The sequence below is a fragment of the Lissotriton helveticus genome, chromosome 5_1, assembly GCF_964261635.1.
Source record: "Lissotriton helveticus chromosome 5_1, aLisHel1.1, whole genome shotgun sequence".
NCBI lineage: Eukaryota > Metazoa > Chordata > Amphibia > Caudata > Salamandridae > Lissotriton > Lissotriton helveticus.
The window spans coordinates 106,368,611-106,390,511 of NC_136065.1; positions in this window are offsets into that span (position 1 = coordinate 106,368,611).

The window sequence follows — 21,901 nt, forward strand, 5'->3', positions numbered from 1 at the left end:
CCTGAATACAGCATGCCTCACAGAGCAGCGCATGTGCTGCCTAGGCTCGACCTAAAAAAACAAGTGGGGGAGACTCACTAATTTAGGCAAGAGGGGTGTGACCATGACCGCACATGACATCAATGCGTGTGACATCACAGGTGGGATCACAGGAAGTGGCATCACAACCCATGACCTCACAGGAAGTGACATCAGATCTTAAGACCTCACATAAGTTTAGCAGGTCTATCATGAGTACATTTGAGCACATTACAATATTTAACAAATTAGATTTTGCATTGGGGTTGGGCCGAAATATTGACGCAACCCCGGTGCAAAATCTGGGCCTCCTCTTACACATTTATTTTGTTAAAACCCTGCCACAAAGAAATTGGCAAGAAGGAGAAACGTGGCTATAAATCTGTTCTGCTTAATTGGTTGCAATGTCTATATTTTAAAATATCTTATTGGGTAAAGGCACCAGCTGGAGAGGTCTTTGTGTGTACTGCCAGCTAAATCTCAGGAAATAATAAAAATCGTAAAATGGAGGATAACATATTTGCTAGAGATCTGTGTTTTTCCTAGTCCTAATTTTGAATCAAAGTAGATTAGAGGGTTAATATGTCTCTTGAAAAGCACAATATGTAACACGAAGATGACAGATTTTTATTTTATGTAAATGGGCAATTGACTTTCTGCTTTTAAGAAATGTCCTTTTGTTACTTGCAGATCATAAATTGTAATCCTTCTAACATAGCACAGTCAGGTATGAAGGACATGTGGCTCCTGCTACACCTTGTAACCCTCACTGTCTTATGTAACACATCATTTATATTGATGCACACACATATGATTTACTGCCAATGTATAATCTGTATATGTGATGTAAAGTGCTCTGGCACCCTGCACTGGGATGAGTAGTGGCAATTCATCACATGTACACAAATAACAATTTAAATACTACTATTTTTTTTTTATTTCTGTTTTAGTGCTTTAGCATTAGTGTAGTACTAAAGCGCTCTAAAAGAAAAAAACTAAATAGTGGTATTTAAATTGTTATTTGTGTAAATAATGGGGTAACCAACACATCTGACATTCTTACAGTGTATGCATATCTTCAATATACAGGGACTGAACAAAGACCAAAGCATTGCTCTCTTAAGTTCCCTCTAAAAATAGTGGGTAGACTGTGTCTACCGTGTCTACTCTCAACTGGAGCCCTGGGTACCCCGCTGCGTACCTAACAAAAAGGTTTAACTGTAGTCCCCTTTGAGGTGTCCTTTAAAGGACCCCGTTGCAGCTGCTCTAGTGAATCAGCAGTGGGGTGGGGGGGGGTGGGGTGAAGGGAGGGAAGGGGGAGAAAAACACATCACTTACCTGCCGGCAGGCCTGCCGCCCCTTCTCTTCTGTCCTCTTCCTGGCTTCTGTTGGGACAGTAAGCAGGAAGAAGGATAGGCTACGCTAAGCCAATCCCAACTCTGCAATGCAACATTGTGATTGGTAAGCACCCAGGCTTCCCTGAGCCAATCACAACGCTGCAATGCAGCATTGTGATTGGTAAGCACCCAGGCTCTCCTGAGCCAATCACAACGCTGCAATGCAGTGTTGTGACTGGCCTGAGTGCCGTGGTTTGGCGCTCATTTGGGGAATGGAAGACTAGGCATGTTCTCCACCCAGGCTGTAATGCAGACATTGTGAGCAAAGAGGTCACCAGTGCGTCATTTAACGATCACCACCTAATCCCATCCTCATCACAGCCATTACAGAATGAGAATTAAACGAAGCAGGCGCAGTTGACATCGATTGTCACCAGCAGATACACTGTAAGGGCAAGGTCCAGACAGAAGAGAGGAAGGACCAAGCCCATAATATCAACACAGCATCAAGCCAGCAAATACTGGAATCCCAAAGGGCAGGCACAACCGGTACACCGAAAGAAGCAGGCTTCCAAAAGAAGGGACACATGTGAGAGCCAACACCCACCAAGGAAGACGGGAGCCCAACATCCAAGCCTGCCTCCAAGGAAGTCCCCATCACACATGGGGACACGTACAAGAGCAAACACCCACCAAGGAAGAGAGTAGCCCAACAAGCCAAACCAGACTCAAAGGAAGTCTCCATCACACACAACCAGAGAAGAAGGATGAAGGGCAGCAGCAGGACGACCAGGAGCAGAGGCTACCAGAGACACCCCAGCCAGCTCCAGATAAAATGAGAGCCCAGGGGACAGATGACCACTAACCACCACCCCAGAAATGTCTAATGAGAAAGCCCAGCCATACCTGTAAAGGGGGAACACTAGTCTGAGTCTAGTACCAAAAGCAAATCAAAGTGGAGATTCAAAATCGGGGACAACAGGAATGTAAAAGACAACAGAACAATGACCAAACCAACATAAGAGGACGCAGCATAGTGGATCATACACATCAAGGAAAAAACTTGCAAAAGGCTCCGGGACAAGGCATACCGCAGCACAAAGGCTAGGACTATACAGGGAGGCAAGTCTAGATGGCAGTAGACAAGCACACCGTGCACAACGGTGTGCCTACCACATTGGTGCACAGTTGAAGCCGGCCAAGTTCAAAAACCCCAGAAAAAAACATGGGATAGAAATACCAGAGTGCATGAAGGAAGGAACTGAAGAACCCCAAACATGATCAGTTGCAGCCCATGGCACATGCTGCACCAGAGCACAGAGTACAGCACATGACACAACTCCACAACAAAACACAGGAGGGGCAAGGGAGCACCTAGGTTCATCAAGAGGGCATTCAGCAGTAGACAAAGTACGCTCAGTGCAAGCCAGGTTTTAAGCTGAACTTGGGACCAAAAGGGATTCCGCAAGCAGAACCCACAAAATGGAGGGGAGATGTACTGTATCGAGAGGTCATCATCTGAAACAAGGAGGTTTTATTCTGGAATGCTAAGGACTGGGAGGGCAGCAGTGGAGAGGAGCTTCAAGAGGACAAGGATACGCAAGCTGATACTGTGAATACATTAAGTTTAAATTAATTCAATGTCTTCTGCCTACTCCTAGAGATGGGAGAGGTCATGTGTGTGCTGAGAGAATTCATGCATGACCTCCCCAGCACAGCACATTTCTTTAGATGCAGAAATAGATGAAGATGAGGCGGCTCTTGCCCCCCGTCTCTCCAGGTAGGAAAAACATCTGCCCAAACAGCCTGCTGGCTGAATCATTCAGACTGGTGTAGAAACAAACTATACCCTAAGGGAGAGCCATGCTGGAGGAGGCACTGGAAATCGAAGGGGGCGCGGGGGGAGTCTGTCCGACGTGCTCGTGTCTAAAATAGTTGTCTAAAGCAGACAGACCTCCTGAAGGATGTTCTTCTGGTCCTCGGATACCATTAATAAACACTGATGATAAAATATTAGCCACGTCCATCAGCACTGCTGATTAAGGTGATCAGGGTCGGTGGTCCACGTCCATGTCTAATTGTGACACCTATGCCTGCACCCGGTGCCTCCTAGCACAAAGAAATACAGCACCTGGGTGACCATCAATGGGAAAAGGGTAGAGGCTCTCAGAAATACTGGAGGCAGTGTGACCTCAGTCCGGTGTCACCTGGTCTCTGAGAAGCAGGTAGTCCCAGGGGCATTCCACCAAGTAATTGCGGTGGACAATTCAGAGCGCCAATGTCTGGTGGCGCATGTTCCCTTCGAGTGGCGGGGGTCTCAGGACCCTTGAGGGTGGTTGTGAGCCCTTCCATGCCTGTAGATTGTCTGCTAGGTAATGACCTGGAGCAGTCCTTATGGAAAGATGTTGAGCTCAGGTCTCACTTGGAGATGCTTGGGTTGCCAGAGTGGGCATGCGTGTCCACTCGGTCAATGGTGGCCAGAAAGGGTGATCAAGAGGACTTGGAGCCTGAAACAGTGGCCCAAGTCCCTGCCAAGAGAAAGGGCAAGGGGCACGGGAAACCGGCCCCTGACGTTACCACGGATTGGGAGGAGGCGGACCTTGAGGGGGACGACCTGGTGCCTACAGGGGAGCAGGTAGCCGAACTGGGGGACATCTCTGAGCTGACCCATTGGCAGCAAGAAGGAGGTACCACCAGAGAGGAATTCTGCAAGGAGCAGAAAGAGCGCCCTTCTCTAGAGAGTCTGCGGCGGCAGGCTGCAGACCAGGCAGCTGATGATCAGTCTGGCTCACATTGGATCTACTGGGAGAATGATATCCCGTACAGTGAGCCTAAGGTCACTGAGCCGGGGTCAGCCCGTATGCTGGTGGTGCCCCAGCACTTCAGGACCTTCCTACTGGATCTGGCTCATGACGTGCCTTTAGCAGGACATTTGGGGCAGGACAAGAAATTAGACAGGCTTTTCACCCCCTTCTTCTGGTCCCAAATGCGAAGGTAGTCAGATGGACCTTGCAGGTCTTGCGGAACTTGCCAGGCAAGTGGTTAGAGTGGGAGGAAGGTCAAAGCTCCTCTCCAACCTTTTCCAGTGGTTGGAACGCCCTTTGAAAGGGTAGGGATGGACATTGTGGGGCCACTGGATCCCAGGACAGTCTTGGGGAACAGGTTCATCCTGTTCTTGGTGGACCATGCCACCCGGTACCCAGAGGCAATCTCTCTCAGGACAACAATGGCACCAGTGATGTGCTGGGCGTTAATGGGGATCTTTTCCCGAGAGGGGCTCCCCAGAGAGGTGGTTTCTGACAGGGGGACCAATTTTATATCCAAGTATATGACATCCCTGTGGAAGGTTTGTGGTGTAACCTACAAGTTCACCACCCCTTACCACCCACAAGGCACCGGTCTGGTGGAGAGATTCAACCAGACCTTGAAGGGCAGGATTAAGGGTCTAACAGAACCTGTGAGGTGTAAGTGGGACCCTGCCTTCTCTTTTCATACAGGGAGGTACCACAGAAGTCTCTTGGGTTCGGTCCCTCTGCGCTTCTTTATGGTCACCCTGTGAGAGGACCTCTGAGTTTGGTGAAGGTGTGCAGTTACATGCTGGCCTTCAGAAACCAAACTGCCCGCTTCAGGAAACTCGCTCAGGCGAACCTAGAAGCAAGCCATGAAGAAATGAGGAAGTGGTATGACCAGAATGCCACTCTGGTCGAATTTCAACATGGGCAGAAAGTGTGGGTCATGGCCCCAGTTGAACCTTGTGACTTGCAGGACGAGTGGACTGGGCCATTTGAGGTGCTGGAGCGCAAAAGTGATGTCACCTACCTGGTGGATTTGCGGGCTCCCAGGAACCCTTTGAGGGTCCTCCACGTAAACTGCCTCAAGTCCCACTTCGAGAGGTCCGAAGTGAGCATGCTCTTGGCTATAGATGATGGGGTGGAGGAGGAGAGTGAACCTCTCCCATACCACCTGTCTACCAAGGAGCGCGATGGGTCAGTGGAAGGTGTGATCCTCTCCCCTACACTGACTCCAGAGAAGCAGAGCGACTGTCACCAGTTGTTGGGACAGTTTGCCCCACTGTTCTCCCTGACCCCAGGTGCTACTCATTGATGTACCCATGACGTGGACACCAGTGACAGACCTCCTGTACAGCACAAGATTTACAGGTTGACTAACCGGGTCAAGGCCAGCATTAAAGAGGAGGTCTCTAAGATGTTGGTGTTAGGGGTGATTGTACCATCCAACAGTCCTTGGGCCAGCCCAGTGGTCTTGGTCCCAAAGGCTGCTGCACCCAGTGCCACTCCAGAGCTGTGGATTTGTGTGGACTACCGTGGGCTCAATGCCATCACCAGGACTGACGCACACCCCATCCCCAGAGCTGATGAACTCATTCATCGGTTGGGAGCTGCCAAGTTCCTCAGCACGTTTGATTTAACGTCTGGTTACTGGTAGATTGCCTAACCAATGGGGCCAAGGAGAGGTCAGCATTTTCAACCCCAGTAGGACATTACCAGTTCTGGGTGATGCCCTTTGGGTTGAAGAATGCCCCTGCCACCTTTCAGAGGTTGGTCAACCAGGTGTTGGCTGGGCTGGAGGATTTCAGTGCCACCTACCTGGATGACATCGCAGTGTTCAGTTCCAGCTGGGAAGAACACTTGCAGCACCTCGGTGAAGTGTTGAAGGCTCTGCAGAGGGCAGGCCTCACGATCAAGGCCAGTAAGTGCCAGATCTGGCAGGGTTTGGTGGTGTACTTAGGACACCAGATAGGAAGCGGCCAGGTGGCACCCCTGCAACCCAAGATTGACACCATTCTGGCTTGGGAGCCCCCAAAGACCCAGACAGAGGTGAGGGCCTTCTTAGGACTCACCGGATACTACAGGAGGCTTGTTAAGGGGTATGGCACCATTGTTGCCCCTTAACAGAGCTGACTGCCAGGAAGCAGCCCAAGAAGGTAATCTGGACTGAGTCCTGCCAGAAGGCTTTTGATGCCCTGAAGGCTGCCATGTGCAGGGCACCCGTGTTCAAGGGACCCGACTTTTCCAAGGAATTCGTCGTGCAGACTGACGTTTCAGAGCATGTAGTGGGAGCGGTGCTCTCACAACTGAATGAAGAGGGCCTAGACCAGCCTGTAGTCTTCCTTAGCCAGAGACTACTCACCAGGGAATAGAGGTGGAGTGCCATAGAAAGGGAAACTTTCGCTGTGGTCTGGTCACTGAAGTAGCTGAGACCATACCTGTTTGGGACTCACTTCTGGGTTCAGATAGACCACAGGCCCCTCAGATGGTTGATGCAAATGAGGGCTGAGAATCCAAAACTGCTGTGGTGGTCCAACTCCCTAGAGGGAATGGACTTTACGGTGAAAGACCGTCCTGGCACAGAACACACCAATGCAGATGGTCTGTCCAGGTTCTTCCGCCCTAGTAAAGGGAACTCCCAGGAGGGTGGTTAGTACTCCCTACTTTCAGCTGGAGGGCACATGTGTTAGACTTGGCATCTTTTGGCGTGTTTCCCATAAGTTTTTGCTTTCTGACCTCCCGGTTTTTGCTGGCGTAGTGTTTCTGCGCACTTATCTCACTGCTGATCAGTGGAAAAGTGCAAGTGCTCCTGTGGTAAATTGTGTTATGGATTAGTGTTTCCATGATTGGAAATTTGATTTGCTTGTTTGTCCCTAGTAAATTGCACTGAGTGTGCCAGGGCCTATGAATCAAATGCTACTATTGGGCCTGCAGCACTGATTGTGCCACCCACGTGAGTAGCCCTGAAAAGGTAACTCAGACCCGCCATTGCAGAGTCTGCACGCAGGTTGTAACTGCCATGTCGACTCAGCCAGTGCTCACACTTGCCAGTTCTTCACCTCCATTTTCTTATATGTCAGCCATCCATAAGATAGGCCCAAGGTAGCCCTGTGGGCCGGGTGCGGTGTATGTGACAGGTAGGTCATGCACTTGTGTGTGTGGCATGTCCTGATAGCGAATTACGGCCAATTTTGTTTTTTGCTATTGCAAGGCTACCTGTTCCCCATAGGACAGAATGGGGAGTATGTTTATAACATCTTATAAACATAACTGGCCTGGGGAATTAGGCAGGAAAATAACGTTTAGTATGCCTGAACTCAGAATCTAAAGATGCATCTACATTCTGTGTTTGAAAATACCACTTTTAGAAAGTAGGTATTTTTTTGCTCAGTCATCATGAGTGCCTCTGCTGGAATGTGGATTGCCTGTCTGGGTTTTGGATGACAGAAGGCTGGGGAGCAGGACACTGCTGCTTGCACCGTGGTTCAAGGGCACCACTTGTAAAGTTACACGATGCACGCCCTCATCCCACACTGCAGCCTTGGCCTACCGACGCCGGCGCCAATGAGTCCAAACAACAGTACTCCAGCAACAACGACGACGATGCTTGCACCGAGACCTGCCAGCACCGCATTCACTTCGCACCGCGACCCTGGTCTCACCGACGACGCCCTCTGACGCCACCACCGGGCCACTGCTCGCACTGGGACATGAGGGCACCGCACCTGCACTACGCCCCACAGCACCTAACGCCTGTCGACGCCAGCTCTCCAGACTCCAACAGAGAGGAGTTCGATCTGCAACACGTGTGACTTCGAGGGCCCTGACGACTGCTTCACCGACCTTCGGAACCGACACCTGCGGATGCCGTGCTTTCAGAAGCTCAACAAGAGGTCGCCGACACCCTGCATTTCTAAAAGGTACTGCTTGCGGGTCTTCCCGACACCGTAGCGGGCCCGCAACACCGCAGTCAGCCAGAACTGTTTGGATTTGTTTGTTCACGACGCCGTGATAGCCCTGGACGGAGGTATCGACTTCAAGGAACTGTTTTTCAAGTTTATTTTGATAACTGAAGATTTTTAAATACTGTATTAGTGGTTTCTGGTCTTGTCTTACGTATATAAAAATATTGGATATTTTTTAAAACTGGTGTGTTGTCCTTTTGTAGTGCTTACTAAGTATGGGCGAAATTTGCGAATTTGCGGTCCGCAAATTAGTGTGAAATTGCAAAAATAGTCCGCGAGTTCGCGAATTTTCCCGCAACTCCCTTGAGTGAGCAGGCCATTATAGTGGGGACGGGCGGAAAGACGTTTCATACCGCTAGTGTGTGGTGGATGGGGCCAAACGGGCGGGGTTACTATGCGAGTTCACATACATCTTGTTTATCAAAGGGTCAGAGACCGAGCAGAGCAGCAGATGAGGAGAAAGCAGCCTCCTGGTCACAGGAGCTACACGGGGATGGCGCTCGGGAAACTCATGGATGCAAAAATACGTTTGGCACAGGACCCCAGAATCCTTCAGATGTCCAAGATAGCTCTGCTGCGCGTGTTGGCACAAAGCCATTCTGATCCTACTCAGTGGGTTCAGGCGCATGCAGCTGCTGCTGGACAATGTCCCATCTCATACTAAACTGCCCCGTACAGGCATATGCTGGCGCTGAGCAGTAGGGTGCAGTGGCATGCGGGTGCTCCACACCTGGTAAATGCTCATACCGGTGCCAGGGGGGACACGTGTTTATTGGTGCTGTGTAGCCAGTTATGACTTTGCATTTTGACTGCACCAGACGGTGGTACCACCTACACGGATCAGGAGCATCCAGGCACCAGACTTCATGGTGTAAGAGCATAATGGTGCTGTGCGGTACGGGTATATATGTACTGGGGGCAGGGGGCACTTAGCACAATGTGTGCTCACACCTAGAGGGCTCCCAGGTAATTGAGCACAAATGATTTTCACACTGAGAGGGCTCCGGGGCAGTTCAGCAGCACGGGGGCTCACACCCACTGGGCCCCGGGGCAGTTCAGTAGCGCGTGGGCTCACAACCCCTGGGCAGCTCAGCAGCGCAGAGGCTCACACCCACAGGGCTCCCGGGCAGTTTAGCAGTGCCACCCTCTGCTTCATCACTGCCACCCTCTGGTTCATCACTGCCACCCTCCGGTTCACCACTGCCACCCTCTGGTTCACCACTCTCACCCTCTGGTTCATCACTGCCACCCTCTGGTTCATCACTGCCACCCTCTGGTTCAGCACAGCACCCTCTGGTACACCACTGCCACTCTCTGGTTCATCACTGTCACCCTCTGGTTCATCACTGCCACCCTCTGGTTCATCACAGCACCATCTGGTTCACCACTGTCACCCTCTGGTTCATCACTGCCACCCTCTGGTTCATCACTGTCACCCTCTGGTTCATCACTGCCACCCTCTGGTTCACCACTGCCACCCTCTGGTTCATTACTGCCACCCTCTGGTTCATCACTGCCACCCTCTGGTTCATCACTGTCACCCTCTGGTTCATCACTGCCACCCTCTGGTTCATCACAACACCCGCTGGTTCACCACTGCCACCCTCTGGTTCATCACTGCCATCCTCTGGTTCATCACTGCCACCCTCTGGTTCATTACTGCCACCCTCTGGTTCGCCACTGCCACCCTCTGGATCATCACTGCCACACTCTGGTTCATCACTGCCACCCTCTGGTTTGCCACTGCCACCCTCTGGATCATCACTGTCACCCTCTGGTTCATCACTGCCACCCTCTGGTTCATCACATCACACTCTGGTTCACCAGTGCCACCCTCTGGTTCATCACTGCCACCCTCTGGTTAATCACTGCCACCCTCTGGTTCACATCTGCCACCCTCTGGTTGATCACTGCCATCCTCTGGTTCATCACAGCACCCCCTGGTTCACCACTGCCACCCTCTGGTTCATCACAGCTCCCTCTGGTTCACCACTGCCACCCTCTGGTTCATCGCTACCACCCTCTGGATCATCACAGCACCCTTTGGTTCACCACTGCCACCCTCTGGTTCATCACTGCCACCCTCTAGTTCATCACTCCCACCCTCTGGTTCACCACTGCCACCCTCTGGATCATCACTGTCACCCTCTGGTTCATCACTGCCACCCTCTGGTTCACCACTGCCACCCTCTGGTTCATCACTGCCACCCTCTGGTTCGTCACAGCACCCTCTGGTACACCCCTGCCACCCTCTGGTTCATCACTGCCACCCTCTGGTTCATCACTACCACCCTCTGGTTCACCACTGCCACCCTCTGGTTCACCACTGTCACCCTCTGGTTCATCACAGCACCCTCTGGTTCACCACTGCCACCCTCTGGTTCACCACTGCCACCCTCTGGTTCACCCCTGCCACCCTCTGGTTCATCACTGCCACCCTCTGGTTCATCATTGCCACCCTCTGGTTCATCACTGCCACCCTCTGGTTCACCACTGCCACCCTCTGGTTCACCACTGCCACCTTCTGGTTCACCCCTGCCACCATCTGGTTCATCACTGCCACCCTCTGGTTCATCACTGCCACCCTCTGGTTCACCACTGCCACCCTCTGGTTCATCACTGCCACCCTCTGGTTCACCACTGCCACCCTCTGGTTCATCACTGTCACCATCTGGTTCACCACTGCCACCCTCTGGTTCATCACTGCCACCCTCTGGTTCACCACTGCCACCCTCTGGTTCATCACTGTCACCCTCTGGCTCATCACTGCCACCCTCTGGTTCATCACAGCACCCTCTGGTTCACCACTGCCACCCTCTGGTTCACCACTGCCACCCTCTGGTTCACCACTGCCACCCTCTGGTTCACCACTGACACCCTCTGGTTCATCACTGCCACCCTCTGGATCACCACTGTCACCCTCTGGTTCATCACTGCCACCCTCTGGTTCATCACTGCCACCCTCTGGTTCATCACAGCACCCTCTGGTTCACCACTGCCACCCTCTGGTTCACCACTGCCACCCTCTGGTTCATCACAGCACCCTCTGGTCACAACTGCACCTTCTGGTTCATCACAGCACCCTCTGGTTAACCACTGTGGTATATGGGGAGAAAGCACACCTGCCCAACCTCAACCGGGGGCTGGTTAATGTGTTACTGAATTTGAGCTTCAAGTCCGGCACCTGCTTCCTTATCTGTAAGTGCTTCCTGTTGTGGTTTAATTTGTGTGACATCCTGGAGCATTGTGCCATACTTGTAACTATTCTCTAACCCTGCTTCGAGGGTCAGAGCAGGGTCAGAGAATAGTTGCAAGTAGGCAACAACTCTGGAGGTGCCTCTCAGGAAGCACTTACAGGGTTACAGCAGGTGCCCAAGTTGAAGTTAATTTCTTTGTAACCATTTTGTAATTGGTTACAAAGAAATTAGCTTCAACTTGTGCACCTGCTGTAACCCTGTAAGTGCTTCATGCACTTCAGTTTTTGAAAATCCGTCCCGAACGCGATTTCGCGGATTTTTCTACAATTTCGGGAGATTCGCAGACCGCGAAATTGCAGAAAATCAGCAAATTTCGCGAACGGAACGGATTTTACACCCATGCTTAGTGCTTACACTGTATTATCTTGTGTTAAAGCGCTCCTGAGGCGGAAGCCGGGAGACTGTATGTTGAAACCCTCTAATTTTAAACTGTTGTATTTTTAAATTTGTGAAGTGCACTAGCGCTCTTTTACCTGCATTTCGTTCTGATGGCTGATCTGCCCTAGCTCCACTGCGTCCCGATCCCTTGTCCTCGTGCAGCAGATTACTTGCTGACCCCGGACTGGAAAGGGGCAAGCCGCCATCTTGGGGGAAATTGGAGGGGTGCGGACTAGTAGGCGCCCGTCTGCGCCCGTCCGCGCCAGTCCAGCGCCTCTCGCCAGAGATGCTGGTGGAGATCTGCCAGGTAAGGGAGTCTATTCAAGAGATGAGTTGCTTAGCTTGCGCCCCTCTAAAATCCAGGGCTGTTTGGCCCCCTTTGATCCAATGAGTGGCCCGGTAACGTGTATCTGTGATCAATTCAGTCTTCCTAATCCTACTACTATAGGAGCTTTTGGTACATCTTCTGTGCAGCAACGATTAAAGGTGCTCCAGCTAAATGTAAGATCATTACCGAAGCACCATGCGGAAATATTCGATCTCATAGTGGATGAATCCCCGGATATCCTTTTCATTACAGAAACATGGATGAGTGATGATCTAATGACTATTCCAAACTTAGCAATTCCACCTGGATATTCGATCACTTTGATAAATAGGGCGTCTAGAGGGGGCGGCATTGCTGTGATTAATAGACTGGCCTACTCCTGCCTTTTTGAGAAGATTAACCTGAAAGGGGGTGAATGTGGACATTTTAACATCACTGTTAACACTAATTTTACCTTTTCAGGGTTATTAATATACAGGCCCCCTGGACCTATGTGCGGGTTTAATACTTCTCTCCTGGAGACCGTAGAAGCCTTTGCTATGGAATCAGCTAATTTTAGTATTTTGGGCGACCTTCATTTTCATTTTGAGCTGGAGCATGATCCGACGATTTGCACTTTGATTGCTGATCTAGCGGCCTTCCAGCTCTTTCAATTAGTTAAAGGTCCTACCCACATTGGAGGCCATATGTTGGATCCAATTTTTACTAATATCGAATCATCTAGCACTTCTACCCCTACACCCATAGCCTGGTCAGACCATTTTTTAGTTGAAATGACTTTTTGTATCGCTACCCCTAACATGTGTAAAACTCAAAGAGCCGTGTGCAAAAGACCCTGGCGCAAGCTCCGCTTAGCGGGCTTTCATGCCCTTTTGAAAACTGATCCTTTGGGCCCTTTTACCGATGTTGAAACAGGTTACGACTCTTTCTGTACTTGGTTAACCCATGCACTGGATAGACTTATTCCAGTAACATGGGGTAAAGGTCGCATGCAGGACGCCAATCCTTGGTACAAAGATACTTTGGCGGCCTCAAGAAGATCTGTAAGAGACATGAACGCGACTGGAGAAAAGACTATTCCACTTAGAAAAAGGCCTGCTATCTAAAACAACTTAAGATATATCACAAAGCCATTTGCAGGACCCGGGCGGAGTACTATGCCACCGAAATAAAAATTAGCCCTAATCCCGCTAAGATGACACTCTGGATGAAACTCAACATGGGTTTCGCGCCGGTCATAGCACGGAGACGGCGCTCCTGGCTATGACGGAGCATCTTCAGGCCACTCTTGATCATGGCCAAACGGCGGCACTGATCCTATTGGATCTCAGTGCCGCGTTCGACACTGTCTCCCACCAGATCCTGCTCCGTCGCCTTGAAGAGGCAGGGATCACGGATATGGCTCTTGCCTGGTTTAGGTCCTTCCTGACCGACAGATCATTTCGTGTTTCCACTCCTCCCTTCCTTTCTAGGGCGTACTCTATTGGGCAGGGTGTTCCTCAGGGCTCGGCTTTGAGCCCCACCCTGTTCAATCTTTACGTTCAGCCACTGGCTACTGTCGCCAAAGCGTGGGACCTTAACATAGTGTCGTACGCTGATGACACGCAGCTAGTGGTCGCCCTATCGGAAGGTATCACTATGGACCATCTCAAGTTTAATGCAGGCCTGGCTGCGGTAGCAGAGTGGATGACAGCTAACTGCTTACAACTTAACGCCGCTAAAACAGAGGTGCTATTGGTGGGCAGAAATACGGAGTTATGGGGAGACCATTGGCGGCCTTCTACTCTGGGGAAAGCTCCTACACATAAGTCAGAAGTAAAGAACTTGGGAGTCTGGTTAGATTCAGCATTAAGCTTTGGCACCCAAACAAAATAAGTTGCCGCTACCTGTTTTGGCATACTACGCAGTTTGAAAGCAGTCTCGAAATTTTTTGACCCTGCTACTAGGCAACTAATTGTTCAATCTACGGTGTTGTCCAGATTGGACTATGCCTCTTCACTGCTCCTGGGTGCTAATAAAGTGGAAATTGCCCGTCTGCAACGCATTCAAAATGCGGCTGCTAGAGTCCTAGTAGGTCTGCCTCGTTTCAGTTCTACCTCCAGTACTATTCGGAAACTCCACTGGCTTCCTGTAGCTCAGCGGATACAGTTTAAGACCTTATGTATCTCATTTAAAATCCTAAAACAGTTAACCCCTAAAATGCTGGGGCCATTGCTGAATATGTATGCGCCTACGCGGGCTCTACGTTCAGCTCTGGTTGAGGTCCCCCGGTTCAAGCGATGCAGAGCTGGTGGACGTTCTTTCCGTTTCTTAGCAGCAAAACTATGGAATACTCTACCAGTCCATATTCGGGAAATGAAGGAGCTGTATCAATTCAGGAAAGCCATCTAAACTCACTTATTTCCTTGAAAATAATCTTCGTTTCCTTTCTGCTCTCAGTTTTATTTTTACTCAGGATTAGCGCTGGGACGCCCCTTTGCTGGGGCAGCTGAGCGCTTTACAAATCACATAACATAACAAACATTACTGTTGGTTATGTTCAAATGCTTTACACACTGCTTTACACACTGCCTCTAAGATAAGCTTGACTGCTCGTGCTAAGCTACCAAGGAGGTGAGCAGGGGTTATTTTTGGAATATAACTCCCTTATCCTGACTAGAGTGGTGTTTCTGCCTGGCTTTGGCACATGCCCTAGCCTACCAAAAATCCCATTTCTAACATCGATGCATAGATTTTGCTTGTCGCATATACAGTGCTAGAGGCAGCCTTCAAAATAGGTACAGATCTGCAAGGAGTGGATGGAGTTTTGGGGTATTTGCAGTGGGATTGTACAGAGGTCTGCACAGTTTCATTGTAAATTCCCAAATGAAAAGTCTATATTATTGTGTTATTTTGGTATTATTTGTGTCCTCAAATGGAACATTCTCATTATTATGAAGTTTTCTGTTGATATGTGTTATGTTAAATTCAATAAAAATAGTTTTATTAAAAGTAACTAATAGGGCCAGCAACCACAATCATCGAGTCTAGTAGGAAGCAAGGGATGCACATCCACTGGAGGCAAAGATGGAACAAGTGAAACCCCAAAAAACAGAACACAGATGCAAGACTGGAGCAAAGTTCTACCCCTGTCACAGAACCTGCCAAATTGGAGGTGAGGGAAGAAGTTTGGACACACAACCCTGAAATCCCCAACACCATAAACAAGCATTTGCAATGCAATAGGTCTCGCATTAACGCGAGTTTGAGCTATTGACATTGCAAATGACAATGCCTTTTATTTATGTTTTAAAAACAAAAAAAAGCCATTGTCATTTGCAATGTCATTAGCTCAGACTCGCGTAAATGCGAGACCTATTGCATTGCAAATGCTTGTTCCAACAGCTGTCCGCATTGTGGAAAGCACGTTGAAAGGTTCTGAAATAAAAACACAAAAAGATATATTTTTTTAAATTAAATAACACCTTTCGCCTTCCATTCACCCATGCTGTGGTCCAGATCAAAGTCTGCAAAACCTGTATTTAACAGGGGTCTCCCCCTGTCTACGTCAGCCGTCTTTAATGCCAGCTCTGCTGTTTCACGAGGTTGACCCCATGCCAGCACCTCACAGGGGCCCTCATCTTCCAGCTTAAAACAGGGCAGTTAGGGATCCAATTACAAAGTTAAGCTCTCTTCGGGTAAAGGCCGCGCTATATAAAAACGCATAAATACATTTAAAACAAGCATTACCCTGCTGCAAGGCCGCGCTATATAAAAACGCATAAATACATTTAAAACAAGCATTACCCTGCTGCCGTTGTCCTCGTGGTAGACGCCCACGTGGGACGTGCTCGTGGTGCCTTGGCGGGGCTTGCTTGTGTGCTTCCCAGAGAGACAGGAGATTGGGAATGCGCGCGCGCGGCCGGCTCCGATCGCTTTCCTGAGCGTGCGCGCGCCAGTCTCCTGTCTCCTGGGAAGCAGACTCGGAAACTATAGTATCGCGCCTGGCGCGATGCATATGGCTTTGCCATATGCATCGCAGGCGCGAGACCTAAAAAGGATGGGTGATGCTGAGCCTCCAGCAATACAGCAGAACCTTAGAAGAGAATTGTGGGAGTCATGCCAATTTGGGTACAGCAGTGATAAAGCTCACAGCTGTCAGTCCAACATGAAGTAAGCATAGTTCCCAAAAGAAGGTCATTCCACATACTGGTTCATACCAGGACACAAGCGACCAGTCCATGGGTGAGGCATAGCTGCAGTATAAAGTACAGAGGTATAAGCTAACAACAAACTGCATAGAATAAAAAGGTGGGAACAGGATTGCCCTTCATTAAGGATGCAACCCCAGCAAACATGCAATGCATTTTCAGTCACTCTCATGAAATGGTTCACATACTACCACACCAACCAGCGCCAGCTCATGTAACTAGGTTCCACAAGATCAAGGACACTCCCTGTCTCCTTAGGAGTACCCCTGTGCTCCATTATTTCTACCATCATACTTAACCTGTACATGGAAGCTCTTTGATCATCATCGAAGGGGCATCTTGCCGCTTGCATAGCAAGTCAGTTCGCCATTAAAAGAGCCAGGTCTTCAGATGTCTTCTGAAGCCTGAAAACTCGGTACAAGCCATAAAATGAAAGGTACAGTCCATTACTGATTCGTAAGAAGTCAAGACCTCACCCCACCTGGCTGCGGCTCAGGACATAGGTGAAGCACCGCTCTATCCGTCGGTACTTCAACGCGGCATCTGTGCCGTCTGGGGACGGCACAGATGCCGCGTTGAAGTACCGACGGATACGAATCAGTCCATTACTGAATTTGTGAGAAGATTTGGAACAAGTACACCTAGAAGGTTCAGGTGACACTTCAAGAAATATTTAAGTTGTTCCTCTTAATCTCATTCTTTTTAACAAAAACACTTCTTCACATTGTAGGGTTTTTTTTTGTTTGCAGTAGCGTTATTCTTAGGTCCTGAAGAAAGCAAGGCCACATGGCCATTTATTGCTGAAACATGTCGACCACGTTCCACCACTAGACAGTTTATAAATTTTCCCTGTCTTGGCTATTTTTTAACATTGGTGTCGGGAGCTATACCCTATTAAATAATTTTTCTGCTCCTTAAACCAATTTTATGTACCTTCTTTATACTTTTTGGTATCACTTTATTCTTTGCACTGCATCCTTTTTTTACCCCGTCAGTCACATTACTAGCACACATCTTTCATACTATCAACGACTATGTCCTGACCAACCGGAAGGTTAATCCTTCCCTGTTAGAGAAAAGATCAGGTGCGTTGTTTGTCCTCGGAGCCCCAAATGATGAAGGGCGGATCCGAGTGGTGACTGATGGGTGCCAGAGACCAGACACTAACTTGACCTGGCTGTTATAACTTTCAGTTGTTTGGCTAGTGGTAACAACTCACTACCTTGTCCCCAGTAATCACATGTAGGAATTCTGACCCTCTGATACTCTATTGTGATAAATTAATATAATCTTGACCTTTTAGAGCCAGATCCCCAACATATCTGCCGTCCCACGATATGGGTTTAACTTCTTTATTCTTTGTTTTTATTGGGATTTCTCTTAGCAGAGAGAGCCAAAGTTTCATGATGAATACTACTTACACCCTTTTTGTGGGTGCTGCAATGGCAGAAACGTGTTGACCTCCCCAAGTGTGTCAATTTGGACTCCACATAGTATTAATCCTATCCCTGGGGCCTAATAAAATACACATTGGGCCAGATTGTCCGAATTAACTTAAGACAAAATCCTAAACTTACTACCATTTTGGTATTCACAGAAGGCACTTACACATTTTGGTATTCACAGAAGGCAGTTACTCATCAATGAGTAAGGGCCTTCTGTGAATTCCAAAATGAGTAAGTTACTCAAAATGAGTTAGTTACTCAGAATGATGGACTATTGCACATATGCATTCTTCCTATACAAAGTTGCATCTGGTCATCCTCTCTATGTAGCCTGACATACATATTGTTGGGGCCACAAAGGAAAACAGCAAAGCCGACAGGAGCCAAGTCTGTCTCAGCACAGTCCAGCTGTCAGTCCATTGGACCTGCTCACACATGCCTATTTTTAGATGCCTGGTCTCTCTCACAGCAACATAATAATATATTGGAAACATAGCAGGCTCAAGCATCAATGCCATATGGGGATGGGACCCACAATACTGTTCATTATGTTTCAGGTCCACTGTCCACATGTTTCTCCTCTGCAAATGGGGAGGTGATTGACAAGATTCATGTGTCTTGAGAAATTCCATTGCAGACTGAGTCTGGGGATCTTTGAACTTCACACTTTGTCATTTACTATAATTCTCAGATGTGCCAGATAGAGCATGACACAGGGGATATTCATATTCTGCTGTTTTTTTTCTTGATCACGGCAAACGCCTCCCATTTTTCCTAGACATGTAATGTGAAACCAGAGAGAATAGCACCCCCTCACACACGGATACACACAGTCACACAGCCACTCACATAATATATGTCAAAAATAGTATTACTCATTAGTAGTACAGAAACTATACTATTTTAACTTTTGTGGTACCAAGGTATATATGTTTAACATTTAGGGGGTCATTAGGATGACGGGCGGACTTAGTCCGCCTACCATCCGATCGGGACTATTGACCGCTCCCGCCATAAGGGCGGGGTTCCGTGGGTGGAATTAGGATGCGGCCGCCACAGTGGCGGCCGCATCCTGCATTTATAACATTGTGGCGGGCGGTGCTCTCTGCACTGCCCGCCACAATGCCATAAATGCATGTATGCATTTGCATACACAATGCGGCAGGCACCGCGCGGTGCCTACCGCATTGTATATGCAAATGCAGGGGGTACCACAGGTACCCCCCCGTGTGCACCCCCTACCCTCCTTCACTTTGGGGGCCCACAGGGGGCCCCTAAATAGAAGACCGCATGCCTTTCATCACCGCCACGGAAAGGCACCTGCTCAGGCCCATTGTAATATGGCTGGCGGTGTCTAATAGACACCGCCACCATATTATTCCTTTCCGTCCGCCGAGGTCCCCCCCGCCATACTAATATGGCGGCGGGGGAAACAAGTGTGGATGTCGGGCGGCAATCCGCCCGACATCATAATGGGCCCCTTAGACTTGCTCTACCCAAGTCAGTTGCAGAATCGCACAGCGTCACATTGCATTCCCTCTAAATCACATGGTGGGCTCTGACCAGCCTTTAAGGTACCCCAGGCACAGGTCTGGGGGCCAGTGAGTGACAACACAAAATCAATAAAGTAAAATAAAACATACAATACAAAAATACTAGAAAATAGTAAGAGGTGCACTACACCTACTCTGAACCGGGGACGGTTATGCGTGGGGTTAACTACCCCACCATGTAAAAAATCCTAGCTACAGAAATGTCAACCAAAAGACATCCCGGCCTAGAGGAGATCAAAATCTCCTTCATGGAGATCTATTACATCTTGGGGAGAAAGTAGTCACTAACCATCAATAGACTAAAACCTGTGAAGTAGCCCCTTATACCTCCTGGATTTATGCAACATGTTCTTGTCATGAATCAGCAACCTCACTTATCCGAGTAATGTACAAGCATAATTGCATTTAATAAAGTTTTTCAATTGCCTTCGGAATTTTCTGAAAGGGTTGACGGCCTAGTGTCCATATCTCACTAGCACTTGTCCCCACCACTACGCGCTTAGCGATTGGCTGGTGAGACGTATGCTTACGTTTCTACGTGGGCAGCCATGCCCACCACCGAGAACAAGCTGCGCGTACTCCACTTCACTCCGCCCTTATATACAGCATTTCCTCCGGTGCCGGCTATCTTCGGGGTCCGGTTCCAGAGGGTTTAACACAGGTTCCGAGCAGGTGCCTGGCGACGCGGCGTGAGTCATTTTCTTCTACCATCAGCTAAGTACCTTGTGCTAGTCGCCCTATTGCCATATTTACGCAAAGGCATTTCCTGTGTTTTTTTCCCCGTAGGGTGTGCCAATTTTGCCACCACCCCCCTCCCGTGACCCATGGTGTGAGACTCTCTCACTCTACAAGTGAGAATTACAAATTAAGCAAATGTGCATGTGGTGTTGAATTTTTATTGTCACAATTTTTGGATCACTGGCCATTTCTGGTCCATTGATCGACAGACCACCACTAAGTGTACCGCTAAACGCCCTAGTAGGCGTGCAGGTGTTTTTATACTTTATATTCCATGGAATTCTAATCATGCACATGCCATGGTCTGACCACCCAGACCAGGCAGTACCACGACTTATCTACTAAGGAGTACAGTTAACGACTGGAAGTTGATCTTCACAGCCTGAGCACAAAATCATTTGAGAGCATGGAATACCGATAAAATACTCAATATTGAGGATAGATACTAATTGTTTGTTTTGTCTTCTCTTTATGTGTGTTATTGTCCTTTTTCCTTGCAGGTGCAACTGGTTCCTCTAAATTTGAGGTTACCTTGAAAAGGAGTCCTTTTTTCCTTGCACTTTTTACACTTTTTTCACTCACACACCCTCTGGTCAGGGTGGGCCTTAGCGCGCCCATACCACGGAGGTTTAGTTCATTTTGGTCCTGACGAATGCCAGGTAAATTTACACCATTATTGGCAGAAACATGTTGACCTGACCTCACCTAAGAGGAAGTAGCCAAACAATCTATTTGGCTCCCTTCCGACATTCTGTTTTTAATATGCCTGATTGATCACCTAATTACATTCTTTTTGTGATACAATCTAGAAATTTTTAATTAAAAAAAACACTTCCACTACCTCACTTGTCACTTCACAAAAAAACCCAGCTCTGCAGTAAATCTGGCATCAAAGTACACCGGGGAGGCACTCGGCCTCTCCCGGTGGGGCCCAACGATGAAGCATTTCACCGACCAGGTCGGTGAGTGAGGGCCTTCTATATAAATCTAAAAAGATTTGTATCCCTATTCCTATGCTCTCTCTGTTGTAATTACAGTAGTTACACTTTTTTATTGTTTAAACTACCTTGTGGAGAAAGCCAGAGATGCCTGAAAGCCACAAAGCAGATCCACCTGCTTTCAACCAAGACCATCACCATCGGGACAAGGAGCGAAAGGACCCTGAATAAGACAGGCAAAGCGGCCCAAGTGATAGCCGAGATGAAAAACTGCAACATTACCTTGCTTGGCATCTGACAGACCAGATGGACACAGTCCGGACAGAAAAGAGTGGCTCTAGAAGGAATGCTGATGGACTCTGGACATGAGGAAGAGAACATCCGACACACTCACGAAGAAGAGCTAATGTATCGCCAAAAGAGTTCTGATTGGAAGGGAAACCCTTGGTCCCAGAATCATCACAGCGACCTTCCACATACAGAAAAGTTAGCTAAACATGAATGTTAACCAGTGCTATGCACCTACAAATGACAGTGAAGCAGGGGGAAAAAGAGCAGCTTTACAACAGACTCCAGTCCAAACTGGAGAAAAGCCCGAAGAGAGACATCATCATACCGTTGAGGACCTCATGGCCAGGACTGGAAGAAACAACCCCGGGTATGAAGAAGTCATTGGCAAACATGACCTTGGCGACATGAGCAAGAATGGTAAAGGACTCGCAGATCTCTGCACCCTGAACAGCCTGGTGCTATGTGCAGTGTATTCCCATACAAAAGAATACACAAGGCAATGTGGGTGTCACCAGACAATTCAACGGAGAGTCAGATAAACCACATTTGCATTGCCAAGAAGTTCCATCGGTTCATGCAGGATGTGAGAGTGATGAGAGGAGCAGATGGTGCATCAGACCATCACCTTGCTGTGCCCTGGCTGAAGCTGAAGCTAAAGAAAGCTGGAAACAACT